Source organism: Myiozetetes cayanensis, unplaced genomic scaffold (assembly GCF_022539395.1).
Source record: "Myiozetetes cayanensis isolate MyiCay16 unplaced genomic scaffold, myiCay2020 scf12, whole genome shotgun sequence".
Classification (NCBI taxonomy): Eukaryota; Metazoa; Chordata; class Aves; order Passeriformes; family Tyrannidae; genus Myiozetetes; species Myiozetetes cayanensis.
In genome coordinates, this window is record NW_026086826.1 from 17848166 (window position 1) to 17857600 (window position 9435).

The window sequence follows — 9435 nt, forward strand, 5'->3', positions numbered from 1 at the left end:
CAATGTCCCTGGACAGCACAAGGTGCTTCTGAGGGCTGAGGGTTAAAGAAAAGAAGAGGCAACTACTTCAGATGCTCTCCATCCCTGTGATAATTGTCTTTGCTTTGATCTTAGTGAGGAGAGTTGGGTGGCAGCTTTCAGTAAAATCCTCTTTCTCCTGAAAAATGCAGATTCTGGTCTATGGAATTGCTTAGCAAATTTCTGTCAGCCCTAGTGAATCAATAGAGTTGATAAATCCCAGTGTGTCGAGTTCTGGAAAAAGTGAAAATACTTAATTTCACTGTTTTCAAAACATTGTTTTGCTTGATTGCGTTGGAAAGGTCTTCCATCTGAGAAAGTTTGATTTCTTTGATTAACAAATACCAATGTTTTTACATAAGTTAAAATTAATGAACCGTTTCATCTGAAATTAATTTTCCACTTTTCATCTGAATAAAGCCTCTCTGGTTTTGGCCAGCCATGTGCTGTTGATTCCCTGAGCAGCAAGTGCTTGGGCCGTGCCCTGCAGGGTCGGTGTGTGCCTGGGAGCTGCCTCCTGCACCCCTGCCCCTTGTGCTGGTGGTCTCTGTGGTGTGAAGGGCAGACCCACTTGGCAGGGATGTTCCCAACTGCACCACCCGCTTCCAGGGCGTTATTTGCAGGTGCCAGCGTCGCGAGGGAAAAAATGCGACTCGCTTTTTCCAAGTCTGTTGTTGTTTACAGAACATGTGTCTCAAACATTAAAACCTGCCATATGTGATGCTGAATATAGAGCCGTCTTCCTCTGCCCAAGAATAGAACTTTATGAAAATGAAATTTCCTGCTCGTTTGAGCCAGTCTCCATAGCAACAGTACTGTATACCTGTGATGTACAGGCAGAAGCTGTTACAACCTCTGAACTAGGCAGAATGAGCTGTGCTCCATCCCCCGTCAGAGGCAGAAGTATCTTTCTCATGTATCCATGACACATATTTCTATATGCTACCTGTGTGTGGTCCATATATACAATCCCTTTACTCAGAATTACCCTACTTATATTTGGTAAATAAATACAAATATGCTACTTACATGAAGTTATACACTTGCAGAAATTCAATCTATTCTTGTCCTGAGGGAAGACTTTCCAATGCAAACGTTACACAAAAATAAAAGCTTGTGCTTACATTTGCTTCTGTAAGAATTTCCTAATTCAAAAAATTCATAAAACGCCTCACTCTTGCAAATCTGCCAACCTGTTAATAGTACACCATTAAAAGAAAAAAGAAACTACATGCTGAATTATTTAAATATTATTTTAATAGTAAACTGGAAATAATTATGCACCTTTGGCTATCCAATATTGCAAATAGGCTATTGCTGTTCACTCCATAACTTTTAGTGAAATTGAACTCACCAATAAGAAACAAATGGTTGCATTTTAAAGCAACCTAAAATTATTTCCCCAGGTCATTCATAAGGTAGATCATTACAGAGAAACGTTTTCTTATGCAAATAAAAAATAGCTTGCTAATGCAATGGGAATTATATTTTAAGCTTCCTACATTTATTAGCTTATTTAAGAAGAGGCAAACTTCAAAGAAGGATTTTATTTGAAATACATGCAGGGTAAAAATCTACATAATGATGGCTATTGCTCTCAGATATACACTATATGCCTAAACATATAGATGAATTGTCGGTTTCTCTCTTCTGACGTTTGCACGTTCTTGTCTTTGCTTTCAAATCTGCCCTCTCTTCCCCTCTTAACTCAGCACTTCAGCATTTCTGAAGGCAGGGCAAGCAGCAAGCAAAAGGAATGAAATATGATAGATGATACATGCATCTTTGCAAAGTTCATCGCATCAGGTTGCCTGAATTTTTAATAACACTCCTCGATACAATGTGCTTGACTTTTTCCCCTCAGTGTTATTATATTCTTCATTTCTATATCACCAAAAATGGGGCTTCTTAGAGCAAAATTTCCCATCCTTGTTTAGCAAATGGGTGAACAATGTTGTTTCTCTTTTGCAGAGGACAGAGAAGCTGGGGCCTGGAGACTCACCCTCGTGCAGGCTGCAGTCAACACGGTGGTTTGGTAGCAGCTGGCAACAGGATGAAAAAGGAAGGGAACTGATCTTTTAGCCACACCTTAAGTACAGGAGGCTACTATCCCCAATGTTTTTTGGTATTTGTAACAACTATTTGCTTTATTTTCTCTTTCTTAACTGTGGTTCTTTTGAGATTTTCTGCTAGGAAATATCTGTCTTATATAAGCTGCTAATACTCTGCTTTAGGCAGAACACGGTGCTTGGAGCTTATGTAGGCTGATTTCAGGGAAACTAGCAGCGTTATTGATTTTCATTGGGCTTATTAGGATCAGTGTAACATGCACTTTTGCTATACTAGATTGTATTTGGCTTTCATCATGAAATCTCATTACACTAAAAAGAAATGGAAACAAGTTATGCAAGTAAAAGATTTTGCAGGGTACTCTAATGAAATTACTCTGCATCTGCAAAAACACACTTTGTATGTAGGTCATTTAAACCCTGAATGCTGCTGGTCAGACTGTTCTCATTTGCTTTTGAAAATTAAGAATAAATTCTCCAATCTTAGTGGAATTATTTCAGATTTATGCTAACATAAATGAAGATATAGCTTGGTCCTTGAAGTAGTTGTGCTGTCTGAATTCTGATGTTGAATCAATGATTTATTAGGAAACACGAGTCCCAGTTGTTTGCTTGCAGGTGGGATGAACGATAGTACATTGTAAAGGTGTGAAACCCACTTGGCTGTGGGTGCACTCCTAGACCCCCAGCCAGGATAAGGAATGACCAACAAGCTTCTTTTTACCCTTTTTGCTCTTGTGGGACATCAGGTAGTTGTGATTTGCGTATTGACATCAGTGGAGGAAACCTGAGCTGGCAGCACAGTGTATCTCCTCAGCACAGCATCAAAGGCATAAAGTCCTCCCTCCTGAAGCTCAGGGGAGATCTGGTTACCACCTCAGCTTCCCTCTTCTGAGACCAATTCACCACCAAAGCTCATGTGTTCAAACCCTGACTCTTCACCAGTATTCCTGTAGCTGCAGACAGTGCTGTGACTTTCTCATATTCTGCTGTCAGGGAGGAGGTGAAGTTGTTTTTGTGATGCCTAGCCCAATTGTGCCTGGACTCTTTGGGGAGAGCAAAACTCTTCTGCTTGTCCTAATGCCACTGAAATAATGCACTAAGGGCTGTGCAGGGCTGAGGATGGCAGCAATGCCTTCTTGCCCTCAGTGGGGTGGCAGAAAGCCTGGGGCATGTCTCCATGGGGCCAACCTTTGTCTCGTGGCTTGTCAACTTGCAGGGTTGAGACAGGATGCCTGTGGGGGTTTTTTTGGCATATTTTTAGCACTTGAAATTGCTAGTAAGGAAAACATTTCTCCAAGATCCATACTTACTCTATAAGAATGGATCAAGACTTCTGAGTTGTCAGAGGAAAAAAATCATCCTTTGACATCTTCTAATGCTACCTCTTAGAATAGCACATATTTCCTGATGGTCAGGATGGTTTTATTTTCATAGATGTCCTACATTTGCTGAAAGCAACATTCTTTTGAGAAAAAGAAAATGAATTTTGAAGAACTCTGAGAAGTAACTCTCAGACTTCCTTTTCTCATACATTAGTGTATTTCTGATCATAGAGAATAAGCTGTGTAAGGTACCAAAATTAGCAGAAAGCACCCAGTTAAAAAACAACCTACAGAATAGATGCTAAGAAGCACAAATTAAAGATATAAACTTACTTGGGGAGTACAAATTTTGCATTATTGACAGGCTATAATTTGATGACATTGCATAGTCAGCTCTTAGGCAGTCTTGAGTTCATTCCCCATTGATCCAAGGACACTGTGCTCTTCTGCTTGGAGCTGCCTTCTGGTTTGGTGGGGTTTTATGGAGAAATTTTGGTAGACACTCATCATGTCCTAGACATGGAGGCTTTTTTTTCCCAGAATTTCTCAAACTCTGCAGCAAAATCCTAAAGGGGAAGCTCTCCTGAATATCCATGTGACTGTCTTATCTATTTCTGAAAAGGAGTCTCAAACTGCTGAACACACAGCTTTATGGAACAGAGCTCTCCTGTGTTGCTGACAATTAGCACACTTTTCACTTGCAAAATGGTGCTTTCTGCTAATGCTACAGTATTGTAATCAAAAGCACCTAATCCAGCTGATTAAAAATTCCCTATTGGGCTTTGCTGACCAAATGAATACAATTAGAAAGACACTTCAAGTGGGGAATTTCCTGCAAATACCGATATTCATACACTTTAAATTAAAATTATGAGAACTACACGTCAAACGAAAAGAGGTCTTATTCCCTGATGCATCTCAGTGAGACCCACTGATGATGTGTGGCAGGAGAGATTTTATTTTATAAGTGCAGGTAAGCTTTTCACTCAGACCTCAGCTTTAGAATCAAATTAATTTTTTGATGAAAGCATTTATTTTTGACCTCCTCCCAAAGAAACCTAGCATTAAGTAAGTCCCTTAAATAAGTTAACTCATGTAGGGAATGGTAACAGGTGCTATGGGTTGCTGTTGAGATTTTGTTTGGCTAATATTAATCTAAAATAATTTAAATGGCATCTTAATAGCCTTATTTTATGTCTCTTATTTTGATTTTTAAAATCAGCGCGTTCCCCTTAGTGCAGTTAATAGGGTCAGTCTGTGAGCCTGTGCTGGTTACCATGCCTTCAGTCATGTGGAATCCAAACAGCCATTATAATTTGTTTCTAAACAGATCAAGAGCTATTTACCATCTCAATGTTTTGTGCACAGCTGGGTGTCTGGCAAACATCCAATATCCATTAACATTTAAAAATTAGTCCCATAATGCATCTTTTCCGTGGCTTGAGGAGTATACACACTGACACATGTTGGGAACCAATTATATTTGCACCACCATTAGTCTGGCTGCATTCAACTTCCCAGTAAATGAGGGCTAATTTAGTTTCCAGAATGGTGTATCTTAAATTCATGCAATGACCTTAGCAAAAGCAGAGTATCTGAAGATTTAAAGAGGAAGGAAATGTTCTGAGAGAATAATGCTTCCTTTTTTTTTTTTTTTTTCTGCCTAAACCGTAAGAGTAGATTATTATATGACTGTTTCCAGTATCCATGCCTGGCCTTAAAACCAGACTCCTTTAATTCAATACTGCTACAATTCATGAGCAGAATTTAGTTGGGAAGAAATCAGACTAATATGGTAAACTAGCACACCCTCCTTGCTCAGATCAAACCTGCTAATGGACCTTTTTATAACAGCAATTTAGACCTGCCTGTAGCAGGTCTAACTCTTTCGATTCCCAACTGGTTTTAAGTATTCTATTTTCCTACCAGCAGGAAAATAAGAAATACAGATTTCACAGTGAGTGCTGTCTACATTGCTTGTGAAATATATTCTAACAATGCCATGCAAGTGTAACAACTTTCACAACTGACGGTTTGGCATAGAGGTTTAATGAAAACGGAGGAACACAAAAATATTTTGAGAAGTACATTTACCAATCCTCTGCTGCCATGAGAAATTCCTTCAGTAATAGCAGAGGTGAAATGGGATGTCTAGTTTAGTGGATGCATGTGTAACACCTTTCCTTGCAGTGTGTCAGTGCAGCTCTCAGTAATCAGGTTCTAGACTGATTGGCTTCTGCTGCTGACTGCTGCAACACACTGCAAGGCTTACCTTACCTCACTTAGTCCATGTCATGCTGCTTTATAAAGCTAAATTGCTCCTACAAACAGAACACCCTTCTGCAGCCTTTCAGAATTCGGAGATGGTTTAAAAGTAGCCTTTTTCCTTAACATGCATCTGAAACAGTTAAAAACTCAGGAAGGCAGGAAGGCAGTGGAGCGAGCCTCCAGGTAAGGAGTCTGCTTCCTCGTACAGCTGTGAACATCTCCAGGAACTGTCCTCTTGACACAATTGTTTGAATGGAATTAGCTGTAGGATTCTGTCTGGGATGAGGCTGCAGGTTTATAAGCAAGTCTATGAAAGTTTAATATATAGAAATATTTATTTACATATGTTTAAAATGCAGTATCTAATATTTATAAACTTGTTCTTCAGTTACATCCGTATAGTTCACAGTTGGCCTTTGTCAAGTATTTTTTTATTGCATCATCACCTTTTTCCTTTTACTTTTTGTGTAAGAAAGTATCTTTCAGTGAAATGGCTTATTCCTTGAAGTTGCCCTTTTGAAAAAGTTCACTGGACAGTCAGTATTTACAGATGCTGTTTATAGTGTATTTCTCTCAAAAGGCATGGCTTTTTCTTTTATTGCTCTCAGTGAAACCCATGCTTGTAGTCCCTAACAATAATACATTTTCATGCATCATTGGCAATACAAGGCTTCATTTAGACTATTGATTTACATTCTTATTGTATTAGGACTTGTTAGTATTTCATACCTTCTTATTGTTTGGTGATTGACCTTTGCAGATTTACAGTACATAAGCAATTAGCCAGTAATAGATTAAATTAATAAAGAAGATTCCTATCAAAATTTGGAGATTCACAAATCTATCATGTTATGGTACTGTCCATTTCTTTATTTATATTCCACACAACTGCAGTTATAAACTGAAGTCCAAGTGCAGTAAAATCCTCCTAAAGACTCTTGAGTTACTTGCAGGAAGATGATGCACAGCACGTTTACAATTTGCTGGGTATGTTGGGTAGGGATGAAAACTGGCAGGAAGGTTGAAATATTTTCTTTTCCTAACTTGACAGTCTTTTGTTTTTCAGCTGTGAGTTTAACAAAACAAAACTAGAGCTAATTTTAATTTTTAATTAAAGTCAATAGCTTATGTTCATGCTGATGTATTTGGTACAAAGAAGAATAAAACAAAATACAGAAAGAAACTTGAAAGAGAAATGCATTTCTTCAGCTTAATTATTTAGTTTCCAACTAAGAAACAGCTCTGCAGACGTCGATTATCCTTCAGGGATATCTTAGAAGAAGTGAGCAATTAGCTTGATTTTCTGTTGAATATGTAGCTTGTGACTCAGTATGTGATCTATTAAAAAGATGATCATTCCTTTTAAACTGTATCCTGATATACATGGAGCCTGTTGCTGAAGGTAAAAGTCAGTGGAGTAATCCAGTCCATCACCATATGAGACACAGCTTTTCTGTCTTGCTGCACAACAGACAGCAGTAATTTTAGGTCTCCTAAGGAGTGTAAGAGTAAGAGAAGGATGTAGGAGGAAGGTGATGCTCTCCTGTTTAAAGGTAACCTGGGATAGTGTTTAACACTCTCCTCAGCTTTAAGCATGCTTTCCCTTAGAAGCAGAGTGTAAAAGAGTGGCAAAATTTTTCTGGTGGAAAAAAAAGTCTTGCACTAGTTTCTGTAGGAAAGCAGTGACTGTCCTGCCCCCAGCAGCCTGGAGTCACATACAAGACTGCGAACAGAAATCAGCAGCTTGGGAAATACAGGGTGCAAAAGGCTATGTAGAGGGGCAATAGAGGGTAGAGCTCACCCTGCAATCTCACCCTACACCTTCCCTGGGAGCTCTGGCCCTTGCAGGATCAGTGCTGGGTCACCAGTGATGCGGCATCGCAGTCCTGGCACAGACTGCACTGGGCACACTGGTAAGAAGCAGAGCAGTAACTGGAAGGAAGATTTGAAAAAGTTATCTGATAAGCACATTTTCTAATACCATCAGTGGTACAAACTTGTCCACAAGTGCACAAATTCCACTGCCACTGCCCTGCTTCCAGATTGCTGCTGCTACTGGCTAGCAAATGCCCAGACTGGAAAGCTAGGGTTTGTATGTCTGCTGGCACTTTTGTTGCACAGGTGGGTGGAACATATAAATTCACAAAAGGCCTAAATTTCACATAGGAAAAGCAGAATGCACATTTTTGTAGTTCATGTGCTAGGGTTTTTATGGTTAGGATTTTTTTGTTTGGTTGATTTGGTTTGATTTGTGTGTTTTTTACTGCTATTACGACATTCAGATTCTACCACAGGGAGAAACTGGAGTGTTTAAGCTTAAAAATGAACTTTAGGTAAGTGATGTGCATGAGAATGAAGTTTGCAAACGTACTGCCAGATTTCCTGTACACCTCAGTCCTGCTTTGAGCACCTCCATCAAACTGTGCTCCTCCAAATACACACTGGGAAGATGCTCAACCCTTGATGAGCCTAAATTAGTAGGCTCCTGTACTTCTGACATTGAAGCTCCCATGGTGCCTGAAATCTTGCTTCTGGTCATGTTTAGAAGTGCCACAGTCCTGTCAGGACTGAGCAGTGTGCTGCCTAACTTGTTCCTTCATCTGTAACAGGAACCCAATGCTTTAATGTTCCATGACAGCAAAATCTGGGTCTCATCCCTTCAAGACCAGACTGCTCTGAATCCTTTGTGCACCTTCCCAGCATACTAATGGAAGGGAGGAGCAAACCTGAACTGTGTTGTCTTTCCCAGAATTGTGGCAGGATGTTGAATAATCCCTCCTTTGCCTTTTTGCAGCTAATTTCAAGGCCGTATAAGAGAGGACATCTCCCTGACCCTGTGCACCAGTGTGGCTGTTCCTGGTGAGGGCACAGATGGGCTCCCTGTGGGCTCCCTCTGCTCCTGGCGTGGTTTGCTCCAGCCCACACATGGTAAACAGCAGTTTGGCCTCTGCCCCTGGTCCCATCGAGCACCCTTCTTTAACTCCCCATGCTTCTCCACTTCAGCCTGATGTGGGCTGCCCAGCCCAGGGAGCCATGAGATCCAGCTATTTGTCTGACTGGACACAGATCTTTTTTCATGGATTACAGTTAAAGTTACAGCTCATCTGTGTAAGAATAAATAAAAAATAGAGTTGTACATCTCATCCTGTATTTCTTTGCAGTAATTATGCATCATGATAGCTACTGGTACAAAATAGCCTGTCCTCCTCGAAGATATATATAACCAAGAATAATCAAGGTGACACCCACTTGCTGCTTACACATAGCCCAGCAAAAACATCCTGTGTGGTTTCCAGGGCTAGCTACAGTCCAGAAACAAATTAGGTATTTTCTTGTGGCCAGGAGCCCAGACTAATAAACTCTGCAGACCTAACTTTTCATACAGATGGGTTGTGGCTTCCTGCATTGTGTTTCCATTTGTGTAGAAAATTACGCTGGATCTGGCATTGCTGGATCTCTGCCGGGGCTAATCAGCCTATCCAGCCACACACTGACTCCTGAAGAGCTCCTTAGCTCCTTTCTGCATTGCTGTTCCCAGGGACAAGGAACAGCCCAGCCCTGGATCACGATATTTGTTATAGTTTTATTTGAATTAATTTTATTATTTTAGACCCCTTGTGCCTGTGCTGGCTCCAGGAAGGTGCTGTGCTCCGTGTATGTGGTGAGTGTGGGGTAATGCCAGTGTGATGACCATGCTATAGGTTTAATCAGCTTGGCAGTTACTCAGAGAAAGTCTGTGTGCTGCCCAGAAATTC